Source organism: Onychostoma macrolepis, chromosome 04 (assembly GCF_012432095.1).
Source record: "Onychostoma macrolepis isolate SWU-2019 chromosome 04, ASM1243209v1, whole genome shotgun sequence".
Taxonomy (NCBI): domain Eukaryota; kingdom Metazoa; phylum Chordata; class Actinopteri; order Cypriniformes; family Cyprinidae; genus Onychostoma; species Onychostoma macrolepis.
Genome location: NC_081158.1, coordinates 28617626 through 28630451, shown reverse-complemented (window position 1 = coordinate 28630451; position 12826 = coordinate 28617626). Strand labels below are relative to the sequence as shown.

Sequence of the window (12826 nt, the reverse complement as noted above, 5' to 3'; positions counted from 1 at the left end):
AAAAACACACAAAATCTAGGGCTGTGACAGAAATAAGTGTGATTTCTCTTGACAATTTTCAGTTATCTATCAGCTAGTCAGTTTTATATGTGGAAAAAAAGTAATAAACATTTAATCCTATTTGTTGTCAAATAAACTTACTTGAACATTGTCTCTGGTGAGGAGATGCTGAACATGTCAGGTGGCCCTGTGGAGAGTCATGACTCTTCTCCTCTGAGATTATACCATGATTACCGTTTGACAGATTCATTCATGTATTTTTAAATAATTTATTCACTCTTTCAGAAACAATGTATTTACTACATTTCACATAAAAATCAATCCTTATATGTACAGAAACATCACTACATGGTTTAAAATCTTACCTGAGCATTTGATTTTGGCCACTTCATTATCACAGTCATTCTGTCCCCAGGGTGAAGATGGACACTGCCATAAAGTGGAATCATGTCGTCGACACTTAAGTTTATCAAGCCAATTATAAGACATCAGTCCCTCTGAATAAATGGGTTCACTGCCAGATCTTCCACAGTTCAGCTCTTGACAGATCAGACTCGCTGTGTCTCTGTCAATCTCGTTGTAACATATATTTCCCCAGGATCCATTGTAGAAAACCTCCACATTCCCTTCACAGCCCTCAGTTAACCTGATCTCTTTAAACTCTAGATGGAAAAATGACTTTACAATTAATTTAAAGAATTTAACAATTCTGGGCCCATTAACAGATATTTTAGTGTCTTTGAGAAGGGGGCAGGCCTACATTTTACAATTTGCAATGGTAAGATGCATTCTTTCAGGAATAAGACTAAAATGGTCACACCGTGCACTAAAAAGTTAGTAGCGGTGTGGTTGTTGTTGCAGAGTGCAGGAAACACTGTCAAAGTGCTCCAGTACTGTATTCTGTCTGAACCGTAAAAATTAACTTGCATGATCAGTTAAATGAAACACTTCTGTAATTTAAAGAAAAAATGGAAACATGTTTGAATAAGAACAGTTTTCAACTCCCTTCTTGATCTGTATAATGCAAATACACTAGTGATGGTTATGCATTAGCCACATACATTAGTTACTGAAATTTACTGAAGAGTTTTTTTATATATATTGTTTACTGTTTACCTGAGCACACGACTCCTACATCCTCCTTGTGATTACAGTCATGTTTTCCCCAGCCTGGAGAAGAGCAGCTCCACAGGGACGTCTCATTCCCCTCACTCCACCTCATCCAGCCATATGGGTCCAGAACCAGGACCAAACCAGGCTGGTACCTGCTGGTACCTGCTGGTTACTGAGGGCCACTCCACACTGCAGCTGTCTGCACACCACATGGGCATCTTTAATATCCCAGGAGTCATCACACACTGTCCCCATGAGCCGCTGTGAAAAACCTCCAGCCTCCCTGCACAGTCTCCCCCAGAACCCACCAGCCTGATGGACCCACGACCTGATATTCAGAGAAAGAAAAACACATTATTGATCACTAACAACAAGAAGAATCTGCCCAGATGTTGTTCTTCTCACCAAGGCAGGTGATTGACAGCTGTTGTGTGGAGCTGCAGTTGAGAGTTTGTGGAGCTGCAGTTCCCCAGATGAGCTTCACTCCCAGAGCACTGGAAGCCCGTCACACTCATGACTGTGTTCAGGACTGGATGAAGAGGAGCCGTAGAAGTTCAGCACAGAGCCACAGCTCAGCTGTCTGCAGACCACAGAGGATTCAGTGAGACTCCAGGAGTCCAGCAGAACTCTCCTCCAGACCTGATGGACGAAAACTTCCACCTCCCCCTCACACTGTCTCTCTCCAGACAACCGCACCAGACCATCATGAAGAGCCAGAGAGGAACCTGAGGAGAAGGTCTCATGTTTTACTAAAATAAGAATTATTTTAGAACATAGTGAAACAGTCTTCATTATATGTCATTTAGAGAGTTTATCGGTAGCATAATAGTCTCATTGTCAAATAAGTTTACCAGAGCAGATGACTCCAACATCTCGTCTGTGAGAACATTCAGCTCGACTCCATGAAGAGATGGAACATTCTGAGAGTTTTGTTTCATTCCCGTCACAATCAAACACATCAGCCCAGATTTCACCACTTCCCTCTCCAAACCAGTCTGATCCCACAACAGACACAGAAATCCCACAATTCAGCTGTCTGCAGAGGACACTGGCAGCTCTCATATCCCAGCATGCATCACACACTGTGCCCCATTCATTGAGGAACTGAAGCTCCACTCTTCCAGAACAAGAGTCTGAACCGTTTACCAGTTTAAGATCTGTGTAACCTGAATAAAGAACAGAGAGGTCAGAAAAGCAAAGTATAATGCAGCTGACAGAGAAAAAGTTATATTTCACCTAAAACAAATGAAGAGACAGTGAGTATCAATACTTTACCAGAACACATCAGTCCCACAATTTTGTCACTGGTACAGTTATGGTGGTGAGATGATGATATTGAGCAAAATGAAATCTGAGATTCATTTCCTCTACATTGAATATCTTGAGTCCACATCTGAGTGTCTCCTTTGTCAAAAGCAGCTGCTCCCAGCACCTGTACAGGAGCCCCACAGTCCAGCTCTCTACACACAACCTCTGCATCCTGCTGGTCAAAGGCAGCTTCACACACTGACATCCACATCTGATCATGAAGTATCTCTAACCTCCCAGAGCACAGATGAGATCCGTTAATGAGTCTGGAAGGTTTATGACCTGTTTGTATGAAGTACAGGAACCACAGTGCAAAGTACACAAAAATAAATGCTTGATAGCTAAATACCATACATAGCAATACAAAAAATGACAAAATACAACATAAATACAGTTTTCCAAACAAAACAATAATTCACCATATATTCAAAGACAACAAGTTAAACGATTTACCTGAACAGATGACACCAGCATCAACACCGTGAGTACATGCATGTTTGCTCCATCCTGTTGATCCACAGTTCTTCAGTGTGGACTCTGATCCAGTACATAAAACAAGATACATCCAGATTGGTCCTGATCCTGGTCCAAAATGAGCACCACCCAGAGCATCTACAGGTTCTCCACAGTCAAGCTCTTTACACACCACTGCAGCATCAGGCATATCCCAACCAAGATCACAAACTGTTCCCCACTGACCTCTATGAAGAACCTCCACTCTACCGGCACAGCGGCTGTTACCATCAACCAACCTCACATTCTTTATATCTAAGCGAGAGAAGAATATAAATAAAAATGTGGGTGTGTCTCTATAAGCTTCTGGTTCACTACAGATTGGAACACTGATTTTTCAATTTCCAGTGACACACTATGGGTTTGTGAGAGAGAAAAAAAAAAGATACTCTCATATTATTTTAACTCTCACCAGCACAGAACAGCCCCTGATAATCATCACGTGAACAACTGTCTTTGTGTAAGGATGTTGGACAGAGGTGAATCTGAGACTCATTTCCTCTGCACTGAATCTCTTGTGTCCACATCTGAGCGTCTCCTTTGTCAAAAGCAGCTGCTCCCAGCACCTGTACAGGAGCCCCACAGTCCAGCTCTCTACACACAACCTCTGCATCCTGCTGGTCAAAGGCAGCGTCACACACTGACATCCACGTCTGATCATGAAGTACTTCAATTCTCCCAGAGCAACTGGAATTTCCAATAAGCCTGACACCTGAAGTAGCAAGAAATAAGTAACCAGAAAAAAGGGTGACACTGCTTTCATCAAATTTGTTTGTTATCTGAATGTGTAATTCTTGTCATTTTGGCCTACCACGAATAACTACTTATTATTCATGTGAAAAGAAGTTGAATAGGGAAATGAATAGGGGAAATAATTGGTAACCCAGTTTCAAGACATTCCAAACTACTCTGACCCTCTTTCATGGAACACAAAAGGGGGATTTTAAAGAACACATGAGAGTAAATAAACAAATGACTAACATTTAATTTTTGGGTGAATTGTTCCTTTGAGGCAGGTGGATCATCAGTGATGTCAAAAAGGTTTGGTTTAGAGGAGCTTACCTGAGCAGACGACTCCAGCATCTTTAGTATGATCACAGTGAAATGAGCCCCATTATATTGACCCACAGTTCTTCAGCGAAGATTCTGATCCAGTACATAACTTGCGATTTGTCCAGATTGGTCCTGATCCTGGTCCAAAATGAGAATTACCCAGAGCATCTACAGGTTCTCCACAGTCCAGCTCTCTACACACCACTGCAGCATCAGCCATATCCCAAAAACCATCACACACTGTTCCCCACTGACCTCTATGAAGAACCTCCACTCTACCAGCACATGAATTGTTACCATCAACCAACCTCACTCTCATACTGCCTATATAATGATCAGAGAGAGAGAACAAAACATATATGGACAAAGGGCAAAAAAACTTATCACACAAAGAGAGAGAAAAACAAAAATCAAACTAATGTTAACATTAATGTTTTTTGTTTGTTTTGTTAAGGAAATGCTCAAACCTGCACACATTAGTTCAACACAATTTTCATGTGTACAATTGTTTTCATGTGATGGTGATTTTGGACAGAGGTGAATCTGAGATTCATTTCCTCTGCACTGAATCTCTTGTGTCCACATCTGAGTGTCTCCTTTGCCAAAAGCAGCTGCTCCCAGCACCTGTACAGGAGCCCCACAGTCCAGCTCTCTACACACAACCTCTGCATCCTGCTGGTCAAAGACAGCGTCACACACTGACATCCACGTCTGATCATGAAGTATCTCTAACCTCCCAGAGCAGCGAGAACCTCCAACCAATCTGACTTCTGGAAAAAAATAAAAAAATAAAAAACAACAACAAAGAAAGGAACAACTTTTAAGTGAGGGAACTTCAAAAATAAGTCATATAAATCATATAATGAGAAATCTATATTTCCTTGATCCTCTGAAATAAAATATATTTATTATTTAAAAAAATTACAAATTTCAGCAAAACATTTTCCACAGTCCAAAAACTTGAAAGTAAGCTCTTTCCACTACAGAAAACAGTGTACTGTTGTTGTTACTTTACTTTTAACAGTGCCTATTTTAACAGTTTGCGTGGTCAAAATAAACATAGAAAAATGTCAGGCAAAAATAAATTATGACTGCTTTTGGTGCAGTTGTTTTGTACAGTAAGACAGGATTTTTAGCTTTAGCTTACCTGAACAAATGACTTGAGCATTTTTTTCAAGACACTTGTCATGAAAAACTGAATACATGGATCCACATTTCTTAAGTGCTGACTCTGATCCAGTACACTTCGCATGTTTCATCCAAAATGGGTCTGATCCCAGTCCAAAGTGAGCATCACTCAGAGCATCTACAGGTTCTCCACAGTCCAGCTCTCTACACACCACTGCAGCATCAGCCAAATCCCAGCCATCACCACACACTGTTCCCCACTGACCTCTATGAAGCATCTCCACTCTACCAGCACAAGGACTGTGACCACCAACCAGCCTCACTTTTATTATCTCTGTGTATGTAAGAGAGTGCAATAGGAAATGTGAGGGTACATTTTAACTGTTAAAATAAAATAAAATAAAATAAAATATGCTCCGTTTTACTTTAAATTATTACCAGTACACAGCAAAGCAATGTTGTGTACATAAGAACAATTGTGTTTGTGTGAGGATGATGTAGGACAAAGGTGAATCTGAGATTCATTTCCTCTGCACTGAATCTCTTGTGTCCACATCTGAATGTCTCCTTTGTCAAAAGCAGCTGCTCCCAGCACCTGTACAGGAGCCCCACAGTCCAGCTCTCTACACACAACCTCTGCATCCTGCTGGTCAAAGACAGCATCACACACTGACATCCACGACTGATCATGAAGTATCTCTAACCTCCCAGAGCAGCGAGAACTTCCAACCAGCCTGACTTCTAAAAAGCAAAACAAGATCAGCAAAATTATGGTTTAGTGAAAAAAAATATGGTGCTTTAAAAAGATAATTATTTGTACATAGAAGCCAATAACAACATGACTAAGAATGTGTAAAATACTTTACCTGAGCAGATGACTCCAGCATCTTTATTATGAGCACAGTAGTTTTTTCTCCATCCTGATGATGCACAGTTCTTCAGTGTGGACTCTGATCCAGCACACGCTACAAAATTCATCCAGATTGGTCCTGATCCTGGTCCAAAATGAGCATCACTCAGAGAATCTACAGGTTCTCCACAGTCCAGCTCTCTACACACCACTGCAGCATCAGCCAAATCCCAGTAGTCATCACACACTGTTCCCCACTGACCTCTATGAAGAACCTCCACTCTACCAGCACAGCGACTGTGACCACCAACCAACCTCACATTCTTTTCATCTAAGTGACAGAAGAATACAGAGAGAGAATGTCGGTGCATCTATTTAAAGGGATATTCAGAGCTCAATAAAAACTGAGCTCAATAAACATATTTTTGTTACGTTGATTAATACAAAAAATCATGCTGATTCATCCCTCCTAAAGGCTACTTTTTTTTTTAAATCACTTAACCCTCTGGTTGTGTTCGGATTCCTGTCACACTTGTGGTGTTCCCGGTCAAAAATGACTGGACTCCAAACAATTGCTTATAAATCTTTTATTATGCTATATTATCACCAAATATTGGATTCAATCTTTTTGTCAACTTGTTTTCTTTCATTTAGGACTGGTTTTGTGTTTCTATTTGCATCTGATTAATCGTAGGCCTCATTTATCCGAAAGTTATAGATACCTCTTTTTTTTTTAGTGAAAAAAACATTTTTTATGAATAATTTTCACAATATGAGATGAAAAATTATATAAAAATTTGCACTGCTTATCACACTAGTGTGCTTTAATGTTTAATCAGGAAGTTTGCTTTTAAATGCTTTTATTTTGTACAAAATTGAAAAAAGTCACACTTGTGGTGTTCCCAGTCAAAAATGACCGGACTCCAAACAATTGCTTATAAATCTCTCATTATGCCATAGTATCACCAAATATTGATTCAATCTTTTTGTCAACTTGTTTTCTTTCATTTAGGCCTGGTTTTGTGTTTCTATTTGCATCTGATTAATCGTAGGCCTCATTTATCTGAAAGTAGGCCTCATTTATTCGAAAGTAGACACCTCATTTTTTGAGTGAAAAAAGGATTTTTTATTAATAATTTTCACAATATGAGATAAAAAATTATGAAAATTTGTACTGTTTCTCACAATAGTGTGCTTTAATGTTTAATCAGGAAGCTTACTTTTAAATGCTTTAATTTTGTACAAAATTGCACAAAGTCACACTTGTCAAAGTCAAAAATGACCGGCCATTGAAATTGAATGAGGAGGAATGAAAGTAAGAGAAACAACTAGTGTTCAGGAGCATGTTGTGCTTGCAAACATAAAGACCTTGGACCTGTGCGTGTGTGGATGCATGTATACTCACGCTATCACACACACACACACACACACACACACACACATGCATACAAACTATTGTAAGTATTACACCTATTTCATCCTACCCTGAACTCCATGCAATATGCTTTTATGATAACTCCTCAGCGGAACACAATTCCACAAAAGTGGAAAAGCATGCAATATGCTTTTATGATAACTCTCTCTCTCTTAGTACACACAAAACCTAGATATTTTAGACAATATAGAAATCCTTGCCAGGACACGTCCGGGAAAAATGGCACGTATGGTCACCCTAAAGAGGGGCACACTTCACATCGCAACAGAGTATGCTGGCCATATCATACATCTAAGCACATGACACAAATTGTTCAGAGGAGAACGCTTACGCTGGAAAATACGACAGAATTGATGATACTCATCTGTATTTACAGTATACAAGCCGCGGTTCAGTTGCCAGTATGAAAGCACAAGATAAAGACAGAAATCGAGTTTGAAAGGTGACGCCGCCCACTAAGTGACGTGAAGACAACCGTAACCCTGAAAATGAAATGTGGAGGGAGGAAATAAATGAATAAATAAATAAATAAATAAATGAAGAAATGAATGAATGAATGAATAAATACATAATTGAACAAATAAATGAATAAATAAATTAATTAATATTTATATATTTATTTCTGCATGTATTTCTGCATTTATTTCTGTATTTATTTCATTATGTATTTAACGATTTATTTATGTATTTCATCATTTCATTATGTATTTAAAGATTTATTTATATATTTCAACATTTATTTAATGTTGAAATAGTAATTGTAGTAATGTAGTAATTTGGCCCTCCATAAAAAATGAGGTGTCTACTTTCAGATAAATGAGGACTACAATTAATCAGATGCAAATAGAAACACAAAACCAGTCCTAAATGAAAGAAAACAAGTTGACAAAAACATTTTAATCCAACATTTGATGATAATATAGCATAATAAGAGATTTATAAGCAATTGTTTGGAGTCCGGTCATTTTTGACCGGGAACACCACAAGTGTTACTAGGTGAAATAAAACCCACAAAAAATTACGAAAATTCTAAAAAAAAATAAATAAAAAAAATTAAAAAAAATCTGAGAAGTACTTATACCCTATGTGAACAAAGTCAGTAAATTTGAGTCCAATGTGATAATGTTAACTAGTATTTTCATGAAAAAGAAAACCTTCTCCGGGGCAATTTGACCCGAACACAACCAGAGGGTTAATATATTTATCTAAAAATGCATATGTTATTTCAGCTGTAAAGTTATTTGAACCATTGTTTTTGTGGCATTACAGAGTTTATGCTGTTACGTGAAAGGAGTGAAATTATTTCCTTATGAAATTAATTCCTCATGAGGCCAAAACTCAGGAATTCTCGCAAAGACAGATGCCATGCAATAAAACCATAAAACTAATCTGGAGAACAGATCTCCAAAGAGAACAAACAAAAAAACCCTGACCAAACTTATGTCCTTGATCATTTACGACCCCCTTTCTCCCTCTCCTCCCCCATCCCTGCCTCTGACTCTCCCCTCTCACTCTTCTTCCCCAAAAGCAAGAATATCCATATGCCACAAGTGTTATATCTTGTGAATGTTGTTTTTCCCCTTCATGTTTGGTTTCATTTTAAAGGTCTCTGTGCGATTGGTAAATTGGTCTCAATTTCACAGTAGTGTAGTCACTTGTATTATGAGAAATGTTGAAAACTTTTGTGGAATTGTGTTCTGCTGAGGAGGGGGTGTGTTCCCCTTTAGGGGTCTGCGGGAATGTTCATCCATCTTCATCCAGGTGCGACTCTGGAGCACGAGAACCAACTGATTTAAAGATGTCTTTGTATTTGTTCGGGTAGTATTTAAGGGAAAGTTGCAAATCAGTCATTGCGATTCTGTAGCCAGATCAGCCCTTAGTGTGGAGTGTATTTCATTATTTCATATGTTCCATACTATGTATCTTCTTGAAGTCAGGTATATATTTTACTCTTAGATTCATCTTTGAACAGCTGATGTTATGTATTTTCTTATTTCTAAATTGGCTTCTAATTATTTCCATTATGTAATTGGCATGATATAATTTTACTTGACTAATAATAAATTGTTATATTTGATTTATTCTGATTTCTTCTGAAATAATTTTTTCTAGTAGATTAGAGTTGTAGTCTAGTGTTTCCACAAATCTGCGTCGAGGACAGATCATACTTAAGTACCAATGAATGAAGCGGGGGCTCATCATTAGGGATCTTCTGAGTCTGTCACTGACTTAACAAGTTACAGTTTTCGTGATTATAGAAAAATACATTTTTTATTATACTGAACAAAATTATAAGCATAACACTTTTGTTTTGCCCCATTTTCATGAGCTGAACTCAAAGATCTAAGACTTTTCTATGTACACAAAAGGCCTATTTCTCTCAAATATTGTTCACAAATATGTCTAAATCTGTGTTAGTGAGCACTTCTCTTTTGCCGAGACACTCCATCCACCTCACAGGTGTGGCATATCAAGAAGCTGATTAGACAGCATGATTATTGCACAGGTGTGCCTTAGGCTGGCCACAATAAAAGGCCACTCTAAAATGTGCAGTTTTATCACACAGTACAATGCCACAGATGACGCAAGTTTTGAGGGAGCGTGCAATTGACATGCTGACTGCAGGAATGTCCACCAGAGCTGTTGCCTGTGAATTGAATGTTCCTTTCTCTACCATAAGCCGTCTCCAAAGGTCGTTTCAGAGAATTTGGCAGTACATCCAACCGGCCTCACAACCGCAGACCACGTGTAACCACACCAGCCCAGGACCTCCACATCCAGCATCTTCACCTCCAAGATCATCTGAGACCAGCCACCCGGACAGCTGCTGCAACAATCGGTTTGCATAACCAAAGATTTTCTGCACAAACTGTCAGAAAGGGAAAATCATCTGCATGCTCGTCGTCTTCATCGGGGTCTCGACCTGACTGCAGTTCGTCGTCGTAACCGACTTGAGTGGGCAAATGCTCACATTCGATAGCGTCTGGCACTTTGGAGAGGTGTTCTCTTCACGGTTGAATCCCGGTTTTCACTGTACAGGGCAGATGGCAGACAGCGTGTAAGGCGTAGTGAGGGTGAGCAGTTTGCTGATGTTCATGTTGTGGATCGAGTGGCCCATGGTGGCGGAGGGGTTATGGTATGGGCAGGCATAAGTTATCGACAACGAACACAGGTGCATTTTATTGCTGGCATTTTGAATGCACAGGGATACCGTGACGAGATCCTGAGATCTGAGTGCCCTTCATCCACGACCATCAAATCATGTTGCAGCATGATAATGCACAACCCCATGTTGCAAGGATCTGTACACAATTCCTGGAAGCTGAAAACATCCCAGTTCTTACATGGCCAGCATACTCACCGGACATGTCACCCATTGAGCATGTTTGGGATGCTCTGGATCGGCGTATACGACAGCGTGTTCCAGTTCCTGCCAATATCCAGCAACTTCGCAAAGCCATTGAAGAGGAGTGGACCAACATTCCACAGGCCACAATCAACAACCTGATCAACTCTATATGAAGGAGATGTGTTGCACTGTGTGAGGCAAATGGTGGTCACACCAGATACTGACTGATTTTCGGACCCCCACGGATGGAGTATGTCGGTAAAGAAGTGCTCACTATCACAGATTTAGACAGATTTGTGAACAATATTTGAGAGAAATAGGGCTTTTGTGTACATAGAAAAAGAGTTCAGCTCATGAAAAATGGGGGCAAAAAGAAAAGTGTTGCTTTTATAATTTTGTTCAGTGTATGTGCTAGCAGGGTGCAGCCTATTTAAAGGTATTATAATCACCCTCTACCCTCTGAGTAAGATCAACTGGCGAGTTTGTGCCATGCATTCACAGTTGGCCGAGTGAATTGCTAAGCAACACTAGGTCGCTAATGAACCAATAATTGAAAGTATGGGATTTCCAGAATAATCAAACATCTAAATTAATATACAATCGATATCTGTGATCAGTTTTTAATTAAGAATATTGCCTAAATTTAATGATCACTTGAAACTGGAGTCAGATTGAACGCGGAGCTAGACTAAAATTTAAACTAAATCCAGATAAATTCAGAGGCGCAAGTAAAAGACCGAACATGCATTAAACCTTCGATCAGGCCGCTGGATTCCGCTTTTTGGGCTGGCGGGTGGATCCTTACATTATGTAGTTATGGCAATTGTAAAACTAGATATAATTTTTGCACAAAAAAGGTTTTTAAGCAATTTGTTCAGCGTCATATTAACCCACATATTTCTTGTTTCTATATTATTGAAATAGTGACTAATGTTTATGGATGGGGAAATATCCATCCAAGTTTTCTTTGATCCAAGTTTTGGCAGCCAATCCATTCCACTGAATGTTTAATTCCAACACTGGCTCATTCTGTTCAATGAAGCACTGATTAGGTGATCACCTCAACAAAATCTTATTTAAAAAGGAAAAATATAAAAACCATTGCTGTCGTCATCACTATCCTCTTGCCATAGGACCAGCTGGATGGCAAAAACAGTGCTGGTATACCTCAAAAGCAATTGGAATCAAAAATAACTACTGATCACGCTAAAAAATAATTGAAGAAAAAAAAAAGTTTTGAGTGAGGAAAAGAAGGTTTCAATTCCGGCTTAACTGGCAATTTTGGTTCTTCAACTCTGAGGATTGTTTTTTCCAGCAGGACAATGCTCCATGCCACACAGCCAGGGCCGGGTTTCCCGATAACGATTGATCTTGGCGCTTAAGAGCGTTTTCTACGAGTCATTTTACGAACGTTCGTTATTGTTTCACGTGCGTTTCCCAAAAATGCACTTAACACAGTCGCACGTATAGCCGTGCTTTAAGTGCTACTTAGGAGTCGTTATCCGTTGGTCAAGTGCTGAAATCTAAATTTATAGAATGGCTCGTATTTGTAGTACACGCTCATTTATTGAAATGTTAACCTAATGCTGCGTTCCAGACAGCTCGGATAATATAATATAATATAATAGTGATAATTAATATACTATATATTATAATATTATATACAGTACATTAATATTATACTTGCAGATTAATATTATACTAGGCCTATATATTATATAATATCCGTAGAGACATTATTTACGGGTCCAATACATGGCTGGTTTTCGTCATTGACAGATTTCTTTTTTTTTTTTTTTGAGTTTATCCTATTTTTCCCAGTCTTTGAAACGTATTTCCATCATTATTTCTTTTATTCGTTTTTCCACCCGTCGTTTAATTTAAATGTATGTTTTTTATTTGTTTGTTTTCTGCCATTTTTAATTATTTCATTTATAAATTAATAAAAAAAAAATAATTTTTAATTTTAATTAATTAATTTTAATTAATTTTTAATTTTAATTTTTGACACTGCACTTATTCGCAGTCACCAAAAGTACATTATCTGCATCTGCTTCAAAGACTTACTGGTTAAACG

The 12826-nt window shown here is 38.7% G+C and overlaps 1 pseudogene; it reads right to left on the bottom strand.

The window, feature by feature from the left end:
- Window positions 1-12826, bottom strand: part of LOC131538538 (deleted in malignant brain tumors 1 protein-like) — a 43667-nt pseudogene that overhangs the window by 14940 nt on the left and 15901 nt on the right.